The sequence below is a fragment of the Physeter macrocephalus genome, chromosome 21, assembly GCF_002837175.3.
Source record: "Physeter macrocephalus isolate SW-GA chromosome 21, ASM283717v5, whole genome shotgun sequence".
Classification (NCBI taxonomy): domain Eukaryota; kingdom Metazoa; phylum Chordata; class Mammalia; order Artiodactyla; family Physeteridae; genus Physeter; species Physeter macrocephalus.
In genome coordinates, this window is record NC_041234.1 from 11,003,470 (window position 1) to 11,026,584 (window position 23,115).

At 37.8% G+C, this 23,115-nt stretch overlaps 1 pseudogene; it reads right to left on the reverse strand.

Moving 5' to 3' along the window:
• Positions 1-21,013: 21,013 nt before the first annotated feature.
• LOC102992716 (archaemetzincin-2-like) lies at positions 21,014-22,056 on the reverse strand (annotated as a pseudogene).
• Between the last annotated feature and the right edge of the window lie 1,059 nt (positions 22,057-23,115).

The following is a 23,115-nucleotide window of genomic DNA, read 5'->3' on the forward strand; positions in this document are numbered from 1 at the left end:
TGTTGGAAGATTTTTAATCACACTTTCAATTTCAGTGCTTGTGATTTTTCTGTTCATATTTTCTATTTCTTTCTGGTTCAGTCTTGGAAAATTGTACCTTTCTAAGCATTTGTCTGTTTCTTTATGCTTGTTCATTTTATTGCCATACAGTTGCTTGCAGTAGTCTCTGTTCATTTTATTGGCATATAGTTGCCTGCAGTAGTCTCTGTTCATTTTATTGGCATATAGTTGCCTGCAGTAGTCTCTGTTCATTTTATTGGCATATAGTTGCCTGCAGTAGTCTCTGTTCATTTTATTGGCATATAGTTGCCTGCAGTAGTCTCTGTTCATTTTATTGGCATATAGTTGCCTGCAGTAGTCTCTGTTCATTTTATTGGCATATAGTTGCCTGCAGTAGTCTCTGTTCATTTTATTGGCATATAGTTGCCTGCAGTAGTCTCTGTTCATTTTATTGGCATATAGTTGCCTGCAGTAGTCTCTGTTCATTTTATTGGCATATAGTTGCCTGCAGTAGTCTCTGTTCATTTTATTGGCATATAGTTGCCTGCAGTAGTCTCTCATGATCCTTTGTATTTCTCCAGTGTCAGTTCTCACTTCTCCTTTTTCATTTCTAATTCTGTTGATCTGAGTCTTCTCCCTTTTTTTCCTGATATGTCTGGCTAATGGTTTATCAATTTTGTTTATCTTCTCAAAGAACCAGCTTTTAGTTTTATTGGTCTATGCTATTGCTTCCTTCATTTATTTTTCATTTATTTCTGATCAGATCTTTATGATTTCTTTCCTACTGCTAACTTTGAGGGGTCTTTTGTTCTTCTTTCTCTAATTGTTTTAGGTGTAAGGTTAGGTTGTTTATTTGAGATTTTTCTTGTTTCTTGAGGTAGGATTGTATTGCTATAAACTTCCTGCTTAGAACTGCTTTTGCTGCATCCCATGGGTTTTGGATCGTCATGTTTTCATTGTCATTTGTTTCTAGGTATTTTTTGATTTCCTCTTTGATTTCTTCAGTGATCTCTTGGTTATTGAGTAGCATATTGTTTAGCATCCATGTGTTTTTATTTTTTACAGTTGTAATAGTCTTTATTTTAAAGTCTATTTTGTCTGACATGAGTATTGCTACTCCAGCTTTCTTTTGATTTCCATTTGCATGGGATATCTTTTTCCATCCCATCACTTTCAGTCTGTATGTGTCCCTAGGTCTGAAGTGGGTCTCTTGTAGACAGCATATATATGGGTTTTGTTTTTGCATCCATTCAGCCAGTCTGTGTCTTTAGGTTGGAGCATTTAATCCATTTACATTTAAGGTAATTATCGATATGTATGTTCCTAGTACCATTTTCTTAATTGTTTTGGGTTCGCTATTGTAGGTCTTTCCCTTCTCTTGTGTTTCCTGCCTAGAGAAGTTCTTTTAGCATTTGTTGTAAAGCTGGTTTGGTGGTGCCGAATTCGCTTAACTTTTGCTTGTCTATAAAGGTTTTAATTTCTCCGTCGAATCTGAATGTGATCCTTACTGTGTAGAGTAATCTTGGTTGTAGACTTTTCCCTTACATCACTTTAAATATGTCCTGCCACTCCCTTCTGGCTTGCAGAGTTTCTGATGAAAGATCAGTTGTTAACCTCCTGGGGCTTCCCTTGTATGTTATTTGTTGCTTTTCCCTCGCTGCTTTTAATATTTTTTCTTTGAATTTAATTTTTGATAGTTTGATTAATATGTGTCTTGGAATGTTTCTCCTTGGATTTATCCTGTATGAGACTCTCTGAACTTCCCAGACTTGACTATTTCCTTTCCCATGTTAGGGAAGTTTTCAACTATAATCTCTTCAAAATTTTGTCAGACCCTTTCTTTTGCTCTTCTTCTTCTGGGACCCCTATAATTCGAATGTTAGTGTGTTTAATGTTGTCCCACAGGTCTCTGAGACTGTCCTCAAATCTTTTCATTCTTTTTTCTTTATTCTGCTCTGCAGTAGTTATTTCCACTATTTTATCTTCCAGGTCACTTATCTCTTCTGCCTCAGTTATTCCGCTATTAATTCCTTCTAGAGTAAATTTCATTTATTGTGATGTTCATCATTATTTGTTTGCTCCTTAGTTCTTCTAGGTCCTTGTTAAACATTTCTTGTATTTTCTCCGTTCTATTTCCAAGATTTTGGATCATCTTTACTATCATTACTCTGAATTCCTTTTCAGGTAGACTGCCTATTTCCCCTTCATTTGTTTGGTGTGGCTCATTTTTACCTTACTCCTTTATCTGCTGCATAGTTCTGTCTTTTCTCATTTTGTTTTACTTACTGTTTGTGCGGTCTCCTTTTCACAGGCTGCTGGTTCATAGTTCCCATTGTTTTTGGTGTCTGCCCCCACTGGGTGATGTTGGTTCAGTTGCTTGTGTAGGCTTCCTGGTGGAGGGGACTGTGCCTGTGTTCTGGTGGGTGGGTCTGTATCTTGTCCTTCTGGTGGGCAGGGCCACGTCCACTGGTGTGTTTTGGAGTGTCTGTGAACTTATTATGATTTTAGGCAGCCTCTCTGCTAATGGGTGGGATTGTGTTCCTGTCTTGCTAGTTGTTTGTCATGGCGCTTCATACTGGATCTTGCTGGCCGTTGGGTGGAGCTGGGTCTTAGTGTTGAGACTAAGATCTCTGGGAGAGATCTCACCCATTGATATTGCATGGGGCCATGAGGTTCCTGGTGGTCCAATGTCCTGGACTCGTCCCTTGCACCTTGTAGGCTCAGCCCAACACCTGGCTGGAGCACCAAGACCCTGCCAGCCACACGGCTCAGAAGAAAAGGAAGAAAGAAAAACAAAACAAGCATCAAAAAGCAACAGAAAGAACAGAAAAGAAAACAGGGCTTCCCTGGTGGCGCAGCGGTTGAGAGTCCACTTGCCAATGCAGGGGACACGGGTTTGTGTCCCGGTCCAGGAAGATCCCACATGCTGCGGAGCAGCTAGGCCCACGAGCCATGGCAGCTTCCGGAGCCTGTGCTCCGCAACGGGAGAGGCCACAACAGCGAGAGGCCCGCGTACCGCAAAAAAAAAAAAAAAAAAAAGAAAGAAAAGAAAAGAAAACAAACCAAAAAACCAAACAAATGGATAGCCAGAACCCTAGGACAAATGGTAAAAGCCAACCTATACAGACAAAATCACACAAAGAAGCATACACATACACACTCACAAAAAGAGAAAAAGGAAAAAATATATACATAAAAAAAAAACAAAAAAAGGAAGAGAGCAACCACACCAATAAACAAATCCACCAATGTTAATAAGCTCTAAATACTAAACTAAGATAAACATAAAACCAGAAACAAATTAGACTCAAAAAGCAAATTCTAAGTCTGCAGTTTCTCCCAAAGTCTACCACCTCAATTTTGGGAACATTCGTTGTCTTTTCAGGTATTCTTCAGATGAAGCATTTATCAAGTTGATTGTGGGGATTTAATGTGCTGCTCCTGAGGCTTCACAGAGAAATTTCCCTTTCTCTTCTTTGTTTGCACAGCTCCTGGGGTTCAGCTTTGGTTTTGGCCCCACCTCTGTGTGTAGGCTGCCCTCAGGACTCTGCTCCTGCTCAGACAGGAGGGGTTTAAAGCAACAGCTGATTAGGGCTTTCTTGCTTACTCAGGCCAGGGGGAGGGATGGGTACGGTAGTCATAATTGGAATGTGGGGCAAGACTGAGGTGGCAGAGGCTGGCATGATGTTGCAACAGCCTGAGGTGAGTCATGCATTCTCCCAGGGAAGTTGTCCCTGGATCACAGGACCCTGGCAGTGGCGGGCTGCACAGGCTCCCAGAGTGGTGTGGGTAGTGATCTGTGCTTGCACACAGGATTCTTGGTGGCAGCAGTAGCAGCCTTAGCACTTCATGACCATCTCTGGGGTCCGAGCTGATAGCCATGGCTTGCGCCCATCTCTGGAGCTCATTTAGGTGGTGCTCTGCCTTCTATGGGCACATGGGGAAGGAATCCCCTCTCCTTGCGCACCCTGAAACAAAGGTCTCTCGCCTCTCCAGCAGGTCCAGACTTTTCCCCAACCCTGTCCCAGCAAGCTGTGGCTCACTAGCTCCCTTCAGGCTATGTTCACGCCGCCAACCCCAGTCCTCTCCCTGATGTCTGACCTCCAAGGCCCGAGCCTCAGCTCCCAGTCCCCACCTGCCCCGGTGGGTGAGCAGAGAAGCCTCTCAGGCTGGTGAGTGCTGGTCGGCAATGGTCCTTTGTGCAGAAATCTCTCCACTTTGCCCTCTGCACCCCCGTTGCAGCACTCTCCTCCATGGCTCTGAAGCTTCCCCCCCACCCACCATCCCCGACCCACCAGTGAAGGGGCTCCCTAGTGTGTGTAAACTTTGCCTCCTTCACAGCTCCCTCCCAGACATGCAGGTCCCATCCCTATTCTTTTGTCTCTGTTTTTTCTTTTTTCTTTTGCCCTACCCAGGTACGTGGGGATTTTCTTGCATTTTGGGAAGTCTGAGGTCTTCTGCCAGCATTCAGTAGGTGTTCGGTAGGAGTTGTTCCACAAGTAGATGCATTTTTTATGTATTTATGGGGAGGAAGGTGATCTCCACATCTTATTCCTCTGCCATCTTGAAGGTCTCCTCCTGTTTTGTTTTTTAAATAATGATAGACTCAATTGTGTTCAGCCTATAGACCAATCTGGGGAGAACTGACATATTTACTATGGTCAGTCAGTCTTCCAAGAACATGGCATGTTTGTCCATTTACTCAGATTCTCTTTATTTCATTAGGATTTTGTAGTTTCCTGCATACAGATCCTGCACAGATTTTGTTAGTTGTACATAGTATCCCCTTATTCATCTGTAATGATATCTACTGATTCATTCCTGATGCTAGTAAAATTTTTTCCTCTCCATTTTATGGTAGTTATAAATTTTATTGATCTTTTCAATGAACCAGCAATTGCTTTTGTTGTTTTCCTCTATTGTTTTGTGTTTCCAATTTAATTGATTTCTGGTCTTATCTTTATTATCACTCTCTGCTTGTTTTGGATATATTTTGTTATTTTCTAGTTGCTTGAAATGGGTGCATGGATTATTGATAAGACTTTTCCTCTTTTGTAATGCAAACATTTAGTGCTATAAACTTCACTCTCAGTACTACTTTATCTGTGTCCCACAAATTTTTATATCTTGCATTTTCATTTTCATTCAGTTTGATGTATTTTTTACTTCTCTTGAGTTTTCTTCTTTGACCTATAAAATACTTAGAAGTGTGCTATTTAATTTTAAGTGTTTGAAGATTTTCCTGTTTCTGTTATTGATTTCTAGTTTGATTACCTGATGGTCAAAGAGCATACATTATATTTTAATTCCTTTACATTTTTTGAGGTTAGTTTTGTGGCTTAGGATATGGCGTGTCTGGGAATATGTTCCTGTGGACTTGGAAAAAAAGTTGTATTCTTCTGTGGGCTAAAGTGTTCTAAAAATATTGATTATATTCTCTTGTTTAATGGTATTGCTCAATGAAGTAGATAGACCTGAATCATGCCGTTCAGTAGGAGTCCTAGTAATGCAGAATGATTGAGTTAAGAAGGTTTATTTTGTGTGCCCTGTAGTGTTTTACAATTCGAAGTTGGATATAGAGTTTGTGACAGCAAGGCAATTTACCATGATTGTCAAAATAAGGCTCTAGTTTAAAATATTTAAAAGCAATAGACACTTTATTTGCTGCTGGATATTTTCCACATCCTATCCCTACTTTAATACAGCTTAGGGGAGATAAAATAAGAAGCAACAGTCAAGGTTACACAGGGTAACAAAATCATTTTTCTATTAAGTTTTTCTACGTTGCAGTGGATACTGTCAGTGGAGACCAGGAAAATTATAAAGGAATTCATCTTTATCTCCACTTAGTGGCTAGTATTATATCTCTCTCCCCAAAAACGTGTTTACACTAAATTAATTTTGTTTGTAGCCAAGAATGGTTAATTTAGCATACCTAAGTAAACTGAATTATACCCAGTTTGCTCATAATAATCAATAGACAGGAAAAATTAACTAAGCTAATATTAAATGAAATGTGGGGATAAGAAATATTGAAGAGAAATGTAATAGTTTTTGAGTCTTCAATATCTTGGGTGGGATGAAAAAAATTTTTAACTTAACCAAGATTTTTAGAAAAATATTTAACGAAAGGCATCATTTATAACTTAGTCATAAATACATCTGGTAGCGTTCTTTGGCTTCTGTAGTTTTCAATGCAGTCAGCAAAAATCGAAGGATTCGAGGAACTGCATTGTATTGTCATGCTTCTTCCCAATTAAACATAAGCTTAATTATAAAGCTCCTCATGAAGTACTATAAAATACACTGAAGGTTTTATTTGGGCTAAGGCAGGCCTATAAAACATATAAATCTGTAATAACTGTTTGTACATTAGTAGTACTGTTTATTAATATATGTAGTTGTAATCAGCCATCACTGAAGAAGCTTATTGAAATAAATTTGCAGTAATATACAAACTAAAGGATAGTACATAAGCCTTCTTAATCAATTAGAGTTTATTTGGTCAATAAAGCACACAGGACCACAACAGCACATTTCATTTTTTCCCTAGGAAATCAATGTCCACAACAGAAAATAAATGTCAAATCGAAGCCTTGGATTTTGTGGTCATGAGGAATACTGGAAATAGCTCTGCACTGGTACACAAGGCACCAGGGCTCTATTCCAAATAGTCACTATCATTGACTTTGAAAAAGTAACACCTTTTTAAAGACTTAGTTTCTCTTCCTAATTTAATTCATGGTCTTGTTATTGAAGTGTCATTGAATGAGTATTTCTAAGAGAGGACCATAGGATTTAACCTGTAGGAACATATTCACCATAATTATTGCCTGTAATTTTTCAAAGTCCTAGATCTGTCTACCAAGCTGTGGAATTTTGTTATTGATGCTAAGCTCAACAGTAGAAATAGGTATGAAAGTGTAGTCAGCATATAAAACTCCTTACTACCTGGCTAGTGTAAGAGTAAAGAATTTCTGTGAACCTAAAGCCAGATATATATTTATATATACATATGAAATGTATTATATATATCTGGAATTAAGTATAAAAATAGGTCTGTTTCTGCCCATATCCTCACTCTGACTTCACATTTCCTTGTACACAACCTGTGATATTATTATTTAGGACTTACTATTCTTTGCTACTTGTGTTCCTTACCACTTTCTATGTGATAAACCTCTGTTCATCTTTAATACACAAATTAAAAATTCTAGGTTGATATTAAGATATTTGAGTGACTGAAAGATTTACTAGTCTTATTCCTAACTGCCCAACAAGAGTAGTGTTTGAAACCGAAAAATAAGAAAAGAACATATTCTAAGACCAGAAGTATTTTATATGACTTCTTATAACAACAGAGATAAGACAAAAATGTTAACAGCTGATTTGATATTAACCATCCTAAATAAATCTGTATATTTGGGACAAAATATTAACCAAGAATACTATTGAGCTTTTTAAATATCAGCAGATGCCCCATCTTAATAAGTAAGTTCTTATTGGCCTCAGTGATTGAGAAAAAGCCAAAATCAATCAACACATTTTGAACGTCTTAAAACACAGGGTGTAGGTAGATTTTTGCTGTTGATTATGTTCGAGCATGAATTTACAAACAATAACTAAAGCATGGGTTCTATGACAATACACTACAGCTGAAGTGAAGAGAAATAGTCTAGAAATAGTCATAAATAACTATGCATGAAAAAAGTAATAAGGGCATTTTCGCATTCCACAGGAATTAATATGTACTCAAGTTGCCATTCAAGTGTGAAAATATAAAAAAAGTTATGCTTAGATTTCCAAGATTTCAGTAAATGGAACAACCAGGTACTTGTACTAAGGAAGTTGATTGAAAATATTTTCAAAGGTCACCAGAAAACAAAATAACAACACAAGAATGGGAAAGTGCAGTTGAAAAATACTGGCAGTTATTAATAAAATCATCCTGAGTCTTTGACAGTCTTATATATCCAACTGTCAACTTGACATATCTACTTGGAGGTTTAATCGACATCTCACACACAACATGGCCTAAACTAAATTCCTGAAATCCCCCTCAGAAAACTTCACTTATTGCCTTTGCCGTCTCAGTTAACAACAACTCCATCCTTCTAGTTGCTCAGGCCAAAAACCTTGGATTCATGCCTCAGTTTACCTTATGCCCTTCATGTCATCAGTGAGAAAATCCTTTTGATTCTATGATGCTGTGATATACCATCTTGATTCCCCTTTAGGACAGAAGGATTTATTCCCCCAGCTGCAATGAGCAGTGTTGATAGACAACCCTAATCTCTTACTCTTAAAAGAGGAGCCCTCCTTAAGAACTGTCTCCACTGATGGAGTTATCTTGCTCAAAGTCATTCTCACTGATCAATACAAGGGTATGCTTCCCTTGCTTCAACTTTGGACAACTTTACAGGGCCATCCCTCTCAGCTTCAGAGCTCCATTCAGTTGTATGAAGCTTTCATTGACACTGCATCACAGCCCAACCTCCCCTTCTGACAAATCCTGCTTCCTCCACTTCCTTCTGACAGTTGTTGATGCCAAGAGCACTCCCTAATAAAAAGTTGCACACTAATCTTCATCTTAGAGTCTGCTTCTTGGAGAACCCCACCATTGATAGTTGGGCCAAGAGTGGTCCAAGAGACCAAATACTAAGATAGGATCTTCAACTGTTCAACTGGCAATGACAACTCCATCACTATTGGTATGTAGAGCACACATATTCCCTGCAACAGGTAACCGTGAAATTAAAAAACTTTAACTGTGGTTAACTGGGGTGGTACTCTAGTGAAAGGAAATGAATGAGTAGGTGTCATTGTGTATCAGGCATTTGAGAAAAATGAAGGGAGTAGTTTCTATAAAGACAGTGGAGGGACTTCCCTGATGGTGGAGTGGTTAAGAATCCACCTGCCAATGCAGGGGACAAGGGTTCAAGCCCTGGTCCAAGAAGATCCCACATGCCACGGGGCAACTAAGCCCTTGCGCCACAACTACTGAAGCCCGCGCACCCTACAGCCCATGCACTACAACTACTGAGCCCATGTGCTGCAACTACTGAAGGCCACACGCCTAGAGCTCGTGCTCTGCAACAAAAGAAGCCACTGCAATGAGAAGCTCATGCACCACAGAGAAGAGTAGCCCCCGCTCACCACAACTAGAGAAAGCCCACACGCAGCAATGAAGACCCAATGCAGCCATAAAATAATAATAATAAATAATAATAATAAATTTTTTAAAAGACAGTGGAAATAGATAATGTTAAATATAATTGACACTTGGGGAAAAGTTTTTAAAAGAGGCGTAGAGTGATTAATTGACAATTAAAAGCTAAGTGTGAAAACCAGAAAGCCTCTTGGGAAGCTTATAAAAAGGCTCCTTCCAGGATCTGGGGGCAGCCAGACTCAGGAATTACTCCCAAAACTATCAGAGATCAAAGAAAGATTAAACCCAAAAAAGGGTAGGTCTGCAAAACCAAGATGAATGGATGAACAAAAGGTGATATATACATACAATGGAATACATTTGAGCAAAAGAAGAATGAAATCCTGATACATGTTACAACATGGATGAATCTTGAAAACATTACGCTAAGTGATAGAAGGCAGTCACTAAGGACCATAGCTTGTTTTTTCAATATATATGAAATTTTTAGGGAAAAAAAAAAAAAGACACTATAGATACAGAAAGTAGATGAGTAGTTAGTTGCCTGAGGCTGGGAGTGGGAGTGAGGATTGGCTGCACAAGGGAAAATGGAAACTTTTTGATGTGATGGAAATGTTCTGAAAGTGGACTGTAGTGATAGATTCACAACTGCACAGATTTACCAAAAATGATTGAATTGAACACTTACAATAGGTGGCATCAATGATATGTTTATTATTCCTAAATGAATTTGTAAACAATAGAAAATAAAATCCAAATAACAAAAAATCAAAATGAGAGAGAGAGATTAAATGTTAATACTATATGTGAATTTTTCTCTGACTACTTTTGGCTATATTAGTCATCCCTCCTCTTTGCTCTCATCTTTGATTCATCCATTCAAAAACCTTTATTGAGAACTACTAAATATCAGTCTTATGCTAGTATCTGGAATGCAAGGAGAACGGGATGTGATTTGCACTCTAAAGGCATTTACAGACTAGTGTGGGAGACATTCAAGAAAATCATCCTGTATGGGGCACTGTATTACATTCTCTGACACTGCTATCCACAGGAGCTAAAGGAGACAGTGGAAGGGGTTTTCAGAAATACATATATTACACTATTTACCTGATTGGATATTTATTAAACATCTTGTACATTTCAGCCTATTATTGATGACACAAATATTATACTGGAACTTTAGTGTGGCAGTATCTGGGAATTATTTTAGAAGTAAAATTTGTTTTATTTTTCTTGAGTCCATTCAGATGTGAGAATGACATGAGATAAGGCATTAGATTTGGGAAATAGTAAGCAAACTCCACATGGACATATTGTTACCTAGGGAAGAGCTGTGTCATTTTATATATCCCCAAATATATTTATATATTCATATATAATATCCACATATCCACAATACTATAACATTTCATTTATTCTTGTTTCACACTTCTTAGATTTCATCTTTCTGGAACTCAACAGGAACCAGGAGACAAATAAATACATGATCCAGATCATTCCAAACAAGGCTACCAGTTTACTGCACAATTATTGCCTCCTGTTTTACACCAGAGTCTTTAAATTACAGCCTTATTTATTTAATGCAAAAATTCCAACAAGCAACTCAGAGAGTTTGCTTTTTGTTTAATTTTGATTCTTAGTGCCCAGCGTATCAGAAACAGTAGGCTATAAGCGCAGGAACTGTTTAGATACAGTCCTATGACAGCAGCAGCGACAGAGGCACAAAATGGTAGAAAGGAAGGAAAATAAAGCAGAAAAGGAGAAAAACTGTTTTCCAGTATAGGTTGGAGATATGTGTTAATAACCAACATTTGCATAAGACTTCTCAAGTTCCAAATTATTTGCAAATGTGTTGCTCATTTAACCCTCACAACTGTTCTTTGAGGCAAGCGTCATTACCTTCATTTCACAATTGTTGATCTGAGCCTCAGATCACCAGATATTGCACAGCCAAAAATAGGAGCTCCAGGTCTAGGTCAAGTCCAAGATCAGTATTCTGCCCCCATACCCTAACGATGACCCACAAACTGTTATGAAAAGTTGAAAGTGGAGTCAGTATTATATGCTTATAGAGCACAAAATCAATACTATATACTGATTTCTAAAACAATCTGTTCTGATTTCCACCTAAACAGGTATATGTTAGATATCTTAAAATGTCTGTTTTATTGAACAGCTCTTCTGCCATTATTGGCAGCCAAGATACCATTACAGAAATTTGAAGTAGTTATTCATTATACCAAATAAAAACCATGATGCTGCCTTTTTTATCGTCCAGTATTTTTACCTAATCTGGACATCTTCAATGGTCATTTCCATTTTAATAGAACTCCCTTTGGGGGATATCAATATGAGCTATAATTCATTTTCTTCATCTGCCATGAGAGTTTTTCTAATACAGAGTTTTGGTAATTGCTCTAGAAAACATGAAAATGAACTCTGTCACATTAGAAAGATAAGCATATATATGTTTTACTGTTAACTGTGTGATTAAAGATCATACACACAAACACACCACACATCCATAATAATAAGGATGTGGGATCTATATGTAAGCTGAAAAAAAATTGTGACATTTAAAATAGAACAAAATCTATTTTCCAATTTTCTTGCCTTTCTCTCCTCTGATTCTGAATTCTTCCTTCTGTCTCTATCAATTACAGATGCCATTAACTTAATGTATTTTAGAAATGCACCTCTATTTTCTCCAAGTTCCAGAAATTATAATATATACTGTTTTGCTTTTATATTCCTTAATATTCAACCCACCTCTTTTTTTCTCAGTTGGTGAGCCACGTACATGGGAATTATTTTTATAGTTATGTTCTTCCAACTCCTACTTTTTTTTTGGCAAATACTGAATATATGGCTAAAAATGGGAGACCTATTGTACATTCATGAGAATCAAGGTATGAGCACAATTTTTATGTTTTTTTTTTTAAACAAGCAGTAAGAATTAAAATTTTACCCATATGGCTTTCTTTTGTGTCCTCTTTACAGTGGGCAAAATGACTTAAAGATTATTATGATGACATTTTATGCAAATTACATTTTTACATTATCTTAATGTGCCTATAATGATAGCTACTAAGTACTCAGCTTGAAACAATTATACCACCTACCCCTCAACACCAACTGAAATAAAATAAGATCTTACCATTTCAAGTCAAAGATACACAGAAAGGACATTTTCTCTTTTCTCTCTTCATACAACTTGAAAATAACACATATTCCAATAGTATATCATTTTCTCTTTCACTGAAACATCCTGTTACCCACCTTTTCCCTTGACACATACAGTGTTTTTAAAAGAGTATTTCCTTCCAGTTGTAATGAGACCCACAGATTTGCTTTTATGACCCATACAGTGTTCTAAAATTATAAAAAGAATTACTTGAGTAGGGCATTCACTCACCAGTTCATCTCAAGCCTCCCCATTCTCTATTGTGTTTGTGGTAGCTACAAGGATGCTCAGATATTCTCCAGGGATCCCCTTCTCCCAGTATTCATGCCCACACTGTATCAGAGTTGCCTTGTGTGACCAATAGAATACAGAAGAAGTAATGGTACAGCAGTTCTGAGATTCAATTATAAAAGACTGTGGCATTTTCTCTCTTGAATCATTTGCTATTGGGAGTAGCTAGCTGCCTTGTCGTGAAGACTCTCAAAGAAGCCTATGGAGTGACACACACACGGCAAGGAAGTGGAGTTGGCCGACAACCACATGAGTGAGCTTGGAAGCATATCTTCCAGCTTTGAATGACTGCAGCCCCAACCAACCTGATGAATGCAACCTCATGAGAGATCTTAAGACAAAACCACTTACTGAGGCCACTCCTAAATTCCTGACCCACAGAAACTATGAAATAATCCATACTGTTGTTTCAAGTTACTAAGTTTTGGGGTAAATATATTATGCAGCAGTAGATAATGAGTACAATTTTACACCTAGAACATTCACCTGCATAGTATTTAAAGGATTTTGAGAATGTAACCTTGTATTAGTTAGGATAATTAATGTTAGTGGCCACAATACACAAATAGACCAAAGTCTACTTCTTGCTCATGTCACAGTCCAATTCAGATCCATTGGTTCTGCCTGGTGACTTTCCCTCAAAAGTGCATTGTGGATTTGGATTTCTTTTTGAAAAAAACCCACTACTAAAATTTATTCACTTTCAGCTGTACATGAGGGAGAGAGAGTGAACATGGAGAACCCATACCCATCCTTAATTGCCTTGAACCATAAATAACACATCACTTCTCTCATATCCTTATAGGTAAAAACTCAAGTATACAAGTCTAGCCAAAATGCAAAAGAGGAAGGTAAATGAAGTCACCTGGATCCAGGAAGAGGAAATATTTTACAGGTAACATTGTTTCTGCCACCTGGCTCCTGCTTTAGAGCCAAAGTAATGAAAAAGGGATGTTCAATATACTCAAAGAGAGATTTTGAACTATTAAATACTCCTTCAATTTCTTTTGTTTATGGTTTATTGACAGGGTCAGAATATTTTTTATCACTTTGTTCAATTATTTAAAGAAATTGATTTCAAGTTTGCTACTTACATAAGAGTAACTTTTTAATGTTTCTTCAGAAACTACTTTGAATGAACTTTGAATATAGAAAGGAATGCAATGTACCAGTTATCTTTTTCTGCATAACAAACAGCTACAAAACCTCAGTGGCATACAGCAGTAAACACTCATTGTGCACACGCTTCACTGGAAGTCAGCTAAGCAGCTCTGCCCATCTTGACGGGCCTCACTCACATGTTCTGAGGTGATCTGGTGGTCAACTGATCTAGGCTGACTTTGGCTGGGGTGTACTGGGTGACTTGGCTGTGCCCAAATGTCTCTCATTCTCCAGTAGACTAGGTCAGGAATGTTTTCATGGTAATAACAGAGGCACAAGAGAGTGCATAACCTAATGTGCAAGCTCATTTCAAGTCTCTGCTTAACATCACATATGCTAATATCCCTTAGGCCAAAGCAAGCTAAGAGCCAGGATGCTACAAAAAACACAGCAAAGTGCATGGATATAGGCAGAGGTGAGGGATCAGGACGTTAATGTAATCAACCACAATACACGCATACTCTGAAATATGAAGAAATAAATAAATATAAGGAGCACACAATCTTCAGTAAAGGCAATCACTAACTGTCTATTCCTAAAGATGGCACCACTGGAATGAATTGGATTTCTTCACATTCAATTGCATATGTAATGAAACTCAGTATCTCAATTTGCCAAAATTGAGGGTGAATATGCTCTCATTTAAATCTAAGTAATAGGTCTGGTCAAAAAGACTACATTGATATTAAATTTGCCTTAATTAGAAAATAAATAATGAAAATTTTATATGGATTTATGACTAAACAAAGATAAAATTTAAAGACATATTGGCTAATAGATTTCCCAATAATATTAAGAATTCCTCCTCTTCATCTTTTGAAGTTTTTTCCTCCAGGAGAATTTTTTAAAGGAAATATAATATGTTCTGTCTCTTTTGGACTATGATAAACATTGGCAATGACAACACCTAATAAATCACTTAAGATGTTTTCATTAATTAATTTGAGCTATTTTTATTGAGTGCACTATATTACCATTTTTGCTAGTTGCTAGTTTTTCAATGACTAGCAAGAAAGATTCAATCATTCACAAAGTTTAAAATCTAGTGGAAAGTATGAATAAGTCAATATTTGCCATTCAGTGCAATACACTGTAATTATACACAGATGTCTGTGGTGCTTAAGAAAACAGGAGAGCAACCTAAGCCAGATACGAAGAAAATTTTCAAGAAGAGATTTAAATCTCAGTTTGAATCTGGTCATGAGTAGTCAGCTCATGAGAAGGATGTTGGTTTCTTCTGGGAAGTAAATATTGAGAAAAGAAAGATTTATAAAGACATTTAAAATGTATAATCAACAGACTAGGTGATTTATTGGAAACTGGGCATAAGGTAGAGAAAACAGTTAAGAAAAATGCATAATTTTATTATTAGGGTAACTGAATTTATTATTCAATAAGATAGAGAGACTTGTGAGGAACAGTTCTGATAGTAACTGGATACAATCAGTTTGAGGCTTCCATAAGAAATACAAGTGGAAATATCTATAAGGCTATTAGCTTTTTGCCCCTGGAGATGAAGGCAAAGTCCTAGGCTGGAGGTAAACATTTGGAAACGTTAGCTTATATGTTAGCTATATGACAGATGGCCTATAAAGTCCTGGGAGTAGTGGAACTGCCAAAGAGAGGGTTGTCCACTTAAGCAAAGGAAAGAGCCTAGAACTGAAACCCAAAGAACTCCGACATTCAAGGAATGGGCAGAATAAAATTCATCCACAAGAAAAAACCAAAAGGGAGCAACTAGAATTTGTAGAAAGAAAACAGAATAATATGTTGTGATAAAAAACTGAAGGAAGAGTTTTTTAAAAGGAAAAGAAAATGATCAACATTTTGGAATGCTTATGTTTTATCAAATAAAATAAAGTTTGAAAAGTTGGCTTTATCAGCAAGATAGCTGTTGATGTTCTTGACAAGAGCATTGGCAGGAGTATAAATAGAGACTAGAATGTAGTTGACTGAAAATAGATGGATTTTTTTGAAGCAGATACTGCAAGTGTATTTAACATGTTCAATAAAGAGAGATATGAAGAACATCTTGAGAACAAGGAACTTTAAAAAAAAATTAATATGAGAAACTCAAATGTTTAAAAACACTACTGGTTTGTAGAGGAAAAGGTTAAAGACCCAAATGCTGAACTAAGTAAATCAGACAGCATCTTGCAGAGAAATGAGAGCAGATAGCAGTCAGAGCATGAATGTAGAAATTAACCATATTAAAGAGGATCACCAATTACATGGCATCAGTAGTGAAATAGGAAAGCATTTGTGTGAGGACAAAGGTGATTTTATGATTAATGGGGACACCTAAAAGTATTCCACTAAGAGTTATGTTGAAGAAAAAAGGTTTTCATGGTCAGTACTACTAATTAATATTGCTTTGGAGGTGATAACCAAAACAATTGGATAAGAGAAATGAATATGGCTTATAGAAAATACTCATAATGCTTTCGAGTGAAAAAAAGGGACCTCTGCCTAAAGGATGGCAATGAACTTCTCAACAGCAACAAAGAAACTAGAAGAAAATGAAACAAAAAGTTTGAGGGACAGTTGTTGCAAACTATATTCAGCCCAACCTGTCGATCAAGGATAAAGAAAACAAAGATATTTTTGACATACAATAACTCATACCACTTTTCTCTCATGTTCTATTTTTCAGGAAAGTATGTAAGTAAACTAAGTAAGAAAGAAACCAGTAAACAGAAAGCACAATAAATAATAATAATAATAATAATAATTCAAGAGAGAGAGACTAGGAAATTATCTAACACTTTTGCCTATATAGAAAATAATAATGAAAAACATTTTACTGAGCTCGTGGAGTATTGAGGAAGGATTAGCAAAAGGTACTTTGAAAAATAAGCAAATGAAAAACAACTATGATAGTATTATTAAAATGGTTCTGAGACTCAATTTCCAATGTGTGGAGGGGAGTTTTCTCACACAGCACCAGGTAATTCTCCAGATACCAGGTGGGTGTCCTACAATTCAACTTCAATTCCAACACTACCTACCCAGAGATAGCATGAGATTCCACAGGTTAAGGGTTCAGCCCTACAAGACTCCACCCTTTCTGACTTCAGCTGCCACTCACAAACCAAGGTTGTTACCTGTTCTTGGGACCAACTGGCTATAGATAGAGGTTCCCAAGACTCCCTCCTCAGGTTCGACTAATTGTGAGAGCAGCTCACAAAACTCAAGAGAAACATTTTACTTACAAGATCACTGGTTTATTATAAAAGGATATAACTCAGGAATGACTAGATGGAAGAGATACATAGGGTAGGGCATGGGGAGGGGGCATAGCTCTTCCATGCTCTTGCCAGGCCTACCTCTCTCCCTGAATTTTCATGTGTTCACCTACCCATAAGCTCTCCAAACCCCATCATTTGGCAGTTTTATGGAGGCTTCACTACATAGGCATGATTGATTAAATCATTGGACGTTGGCAATTATCACCAATTATTAGAGAAATGCAAGTCAAAACTACAGTGAGGTAACACCTCACACCAGTCAGAATGGCCATCATTAAAAAGTCTACAAATAATAAATGCTGGACAGGGTGTGGAGGAAAAGGAACCCTCCTACACTGTTGGTGGGAATGTAAATTGGTACAGCCACTATGGAGAACGGTATAGAGGTTCCTTAAAAAACTAAAACTAGAGCTACTATATGAGTCAGCAATCCCACTCCCGGGCATATACCCAGAGAAAACTCTAATTCGAAAAGATACATGCACCCCAATGTTCATAGCAGCACTATTTACAATAGTCAAGACATGGAAGCAACCTAAATGTCCATGAACAGATGAATAAAGAAGAGGTGGTATATATATATATCACTCAGCCATAAAAAGGAATGAAATAATGCCATTTGCAGCAACATGGATGGACATAGAGGTTATCATACTAAGTGAAGTAAGTCAGATTGAGAAAGACAAATATCATATGATATCACTCATATGTGGAATCTTTTAAAATGATACAAATGAACTTATTTACAAAACAGAAATAGACTCACAGACATAGAAAACAAACTTATGGTTACCAAAGGGGATAGGAGGGGTGGTGGGAGAGATAAATTAGGAGATTGGGATTAACAGGGACACACTACCATATTTAAATAGGTAAACAACAAGGACCTACTGTATAGCACATGGAACTACGCTCACTATCTTGTAATAACATATAATGGAAAAGAATCTGAAAAACAATATATGCATATATGTGTAACTGAATCACTTTGCTGTACACTTGAAACCAACACAACATTGTAAATTAACTATACTTCAATAAAAAAAAGAATAAAGAAAAAATAATCATTGGACTTTGGCAATTGATTCAATCTCTAGCCCCTCCCATTCTGGAGGTTGAAGAGAGGGACTGAAAGTTCCAACCCTCTAATCTTCCCTCCCTCACCCCTCCCCACCATGTTGGTTCCCCTAGCAACCAGCCCCCATCCTTAAGTTACCTCAAGGTTTTTCAAAAGTCACCTTATTAACATAACAAAAGACATTTAAATCAATATTATCCCAGGGAATTCCAAGGGATTTAGGGGTTCTGTGCCAGGAGTGGGGTCAAAGACCAAATATATTTCTTACAAGAAATCACAATATCACAATTATAAAATGAGATAATGGAGGCACAGGAGGCTGCCCTGAAAGACAACCAAGATAAAGGACTGAAGCTTGGTATTAATGGACAAAAGGGGTAATTCAAATGATCAATTAGAAACAAAAAGACTGTTCTTGGTTATTGTGCTCTGAGGGTTAATTCCAACAGGCCTGGAATTGGCCTGAGATGTTTTGCTGAAGTATGAGATGCATCTGCATGGTACTGACCCAGGATCAATGAAATATAATGATTAATAGTACTGTTTTGTAACATGGGTCCAAGGCAAGTTTCAGCATGTTTTGTGCCAGCTTGCCCCCTCTGTTTATAAAGTGAGATTGATGGTTTGCCCCTGATTGATGGTTTACACCTGATAACAGCAGCAGTATTGATGGTTTGCACAAGGGCTCTGCCACTGGGGTTGGTCAACTAGGATTAATATGACCAGAAAGCTGTAATAAGCTCTGGCCAAGACTCCATATTGAGATCACTGGCTATATGCAAACGTTGATGATTCCTGATCCAAAAATAAAAACACAGGACAATTGGAGCCTCCTTCCAACCTTTCAAAACTCTTGCTGTGAGGTAGCCTGTGGCTGTGATGCATATCCTAACTAAAACTTTGACTTATTGTTTCCTTTCCCTGCAATAAATGGTAGACTTGTAAATCTTGTCTTTTTGAGTCTTGTGATTCTTAAAAATCCAAACTTGTTTGACTGCCACCATTGACACAGTTATGGAGAAGCATATAATTAAACCTAATTCTGTGCATGTCTATTTGAGAACTATGGGGAGGATGGTAGTGATGGGGTAACTCTAAAACTGCAGTTCCTTTTTCTGACACAACTGCAGGGATACTCTCTTGAATTGGAATAAAATCCCATTTTCTCAGTTTTCAAAAGATTTTCTCTCTGAACTCAGGGTGAGAATTGAAAATATCAATTACCTCCATCCATTGTAATTGAAGGTGTCCTGGACTGGCTGTTGTATTTGAGTGTCATGTTAGTTTTCTGGTTCAACTGATCTGCATCTGCAGATATTGGTACAATTTACTTCTTTGTATCTTTGTATACATCTCAGGTCGCTTTTGAATGTCTCAACTTATGTCTTTCTTATGGTCTCAAATATCTGTCGCCCTTCCGTATCCACAGGGGATTGATTCCAGGACCCTCCCGAGGATACCAAAATCTTCGAATGCTCAAGTACCTTATATAATATGGCATAGTATTGGCATATAACTTATGCACATCTTCCCATATACTTTATTATTTTTTTTTAATTTTTTTTATTTTTTGTGGTATGCGGGCCTCTCACTGTTGTGGCCTCTCCCGTTGCGGAGCACAGGCTCCGGACGCGCAGGCCCAGCGGCCATGGCTCACGGGCCCAGCCGCTCCGCGGCATGTGGCATCCTCCCGGACCGGGGCGCGAACCCGGTTCCCCTGCATCGGCAGGCGGACGCGCAACCACTGCGCCACCAGGGAAGGCCCTTCCCATATACTTTAAATAATCTCTAGATTACTTACAATACCTAACACAATGTAAATGCTATGTAAATCGTTGTAAATACTATGTAAATAGTTGCCAGCACACAGCAAATTCAAGTTTTGCTTTTTGGAAATTTCTGGAATTTTTTCCCTAAATATTTTTGACTTTGGTTGAATATGCAGATACACAGGACCAACTGCATCTTTTTTATCACCCTCAACATGTCCAAAGCCCCGCTGCAATACATTATGCTTTCAAACATGTGGGTGCTCACCCAGTCTGTTCTTCCCTAGAGATCCAGTTCATCTGCACCTAGGCCATCTCTCAAAGATCCTAGTCTCAAATTACCAATGATTCTCCTTTTTCCACAAGAGTATATCTGCTTTTAGTTGGCTCCATTCTTTCAGGAGGTGGCTATAAAGTGTCCAAATTTCTATCTCTTTGCTAATGCCTCACACCCTGAAATGTATGGGTATACTTGTCCTTGATATTTATTTTTTATAGAAAAAAATCCTCATATTCTAACCCAGCACTAATCAACAAGTAAAATCATACAGTTATTTATAATCCTAGTGTGTAGACTTCAAGTTAGACATTCCTTGTCTGAAGACTTGCATAGTAGCACTGTTTAAACTGTGCACATTGGGCATTCCCTGGAGATCCAGTGGTTAGGACTCTGTGCTTCCACTGTAGTGGGCACGGGTTTGATCCCTGGTCTGGGAAACTAAGATACCACAAGCTGTGTGGCTCAGCCAAAAAAAAAAAATTAAAATTAAAAATTTAATTTAATTTAATTTAAATATAAAATAAACTATGCACATCAGACAGCTTTTCTAGTGATGGTATGATAGAAAGCAAAAGGAGACCATTAAATAAAAGGACTCAATCAGATTAAATTTTATATATAAATTCTTTTTCAGCAGTTTCCAGATTTTTTATTTTTAATGTGCAAGCATTTCATTTTAATTATCGCTATTTGAAAGTTCTTATTTTGGAGAGCAGAAAACCATTTCATTATACATTCACTCCATTTCTCAAGGGCTTCCACAAGTATTATCAAATTTATGTTTCAGTTACTCCAGGTGTATTGGTAGATTCATCATCAATCTAGCTCACCTATTCTCCAAATCGTTCTACAATATTGACATGAATAGCACACTGTAACTTACCTAAGTAGATAGGGCAAATGTCTAGAAGCCCATGGTCTGGTTCTTCCAGGTGGCTAGAGCCTTGCATTAGACTCACCAGCCAATGGTAATGTCAGAGTCCAAATTTGTGTCCAGTTTCATGGATTAAACACTTACAGGATTGAAGTAGCAAAATACCCAAGATTTCAGGAATATAATAGTTATTAAAAATTGAAGAGTCACTTGAAGATTTCTTTTCAAGTTTTTAACTTTGTATTCACAGTATGAAAGATAAATATCACTGCCATATCTGGCAAAGCTGACTATTCCTGTGCCATCTGCCAAAAAGCCTTGTCCAAAGACAAAATTTCAGGAGTCTCTCGGGGAAAGACAAATCATTATTATGCCCATGATACAGAAGACATTTGAAGATTTCTTTGTTTTTAAGCACTTAAGAATGCCCCTGTGGACTTCCCTGGTGGTCCAGTGATTAAGACTCCGTGCTTCCACTGCAGGAGGCATGGGTTCAATCACTGGTCAGGGAAGTTCTGCATGTCGTGTGATGTGGCCAAAAAAAAAAAAAAAATGCCCCCACATGAATTTGTAGGTTTTGTGTGTTGTCACGAAATCTAAAGGAACACTAAGTTTGTAGAAACAGGAAACTTTTCTACAAGTTTTACTGGCAAGCCATAGAAAAATATTTCACGGTAGCCCTTGAGCTCTTTAACATATTCTTCTCTGATAATTCTGGTGTTCACTAGAGTTCCAATGGGCTGCATATAAATATTACATTTCTTCATAGAGATTATTGATAAACTGTTCAAAGTCTTCAGGAGGGGTGCTCAGAATGGGAGGCGATCCAATCTGACTGTGAATGCAAGGTAATGGGTCCAAAGAGATCACTCTTTGGCTGAAAGTCTTTCTTCATAGCTGTTCCTCAACTTCTCAGTTCTTATATTACAACATAAGCACTGGAATCTTTGAGATGAAGGCTGTTTGTAATGTCTGTTCAGAGTTATGCATTGTTTGCATAATGACAGGAATGTTCCATTCATACTGTGTTCCTATGCAGAGGTTTCTCTTTTTTTTCCAATTCTTTAAAAAATTGTGCTAAAATTCACATAACAGAAAATTTACCATCTTAACCATTTTTAAGCGTATAGTTCTATGGTATTAAGTACATTCATGCCACCCCCCACCAACATCCATCTTCGGAACTCTTTTCGTCTTGTAAAACTGAAACTCTGTACCCACTAAACAATGTTTTCAACCCTTCAGTTTGGAGAGACTGAATATACAAATAGACAATGGCCAGGCCATACATAAAAATAAAGCTCTGACCCCCAACCTGCAGCAACCAGCCCAGGAAATCAACTCATTATCTATAGTAACCAGCCCAGGAAGCCAGCCTGTTGTCTATTTGTCACACTTGTAGGCATTCAGACCATTATCTCTGTCCAGTCAGGGAAGGCATACCTGAAGCCTTACCCTTTTTCCAATATAAAGCGCTCCCACTCATCTGCCTGCTTTTGAATCTTTGCCAAAACTCTAGTGATGGTGGCTGACTCCCCTGCTATAGCAAGCTCTGACTAAATAGCCTTTGAATGTTCTCATTTGGTTGGTATTTGTTATTTCTACAGCTCGAATGGGTTAAACAGCTGCTCTACCACAAGGTTTACAAGGACCAGCGTATTTAAATGTGTTCATAGAAGTGATATGGAGGGTGCCTTCACCTGCCACTAGGCCAGAAGAGAGCCCATCCACTGCCAGATTTTTTTTAAAAATCAAGTTGTTACCTTTGAACATCATTAGACTTCCTCCAGGGCCTACATGTGGAAGCGATCCATAAAAAAATAAAAAGAGAGAGGAAAATAGGGAGAAAAGAAGAAAGAATATATGAAAGACAAAGAGAGAGAGAAAGGGAGGGAGGGAGGAAGGAAGAGGTGGAGGAAGGAAGGAAGGAAGGAAGGAAGGAAGGAAGGGAAGGAGGGAGGGAGGGAGGGAGGAAGGAAGGAAGGAAAGAAAGGAGGAAGGAAGGAAAGGAGGGAGGGAGGGAGGAAGGAAGGGAGGAGAAGCTTGTTGGATCCTGGA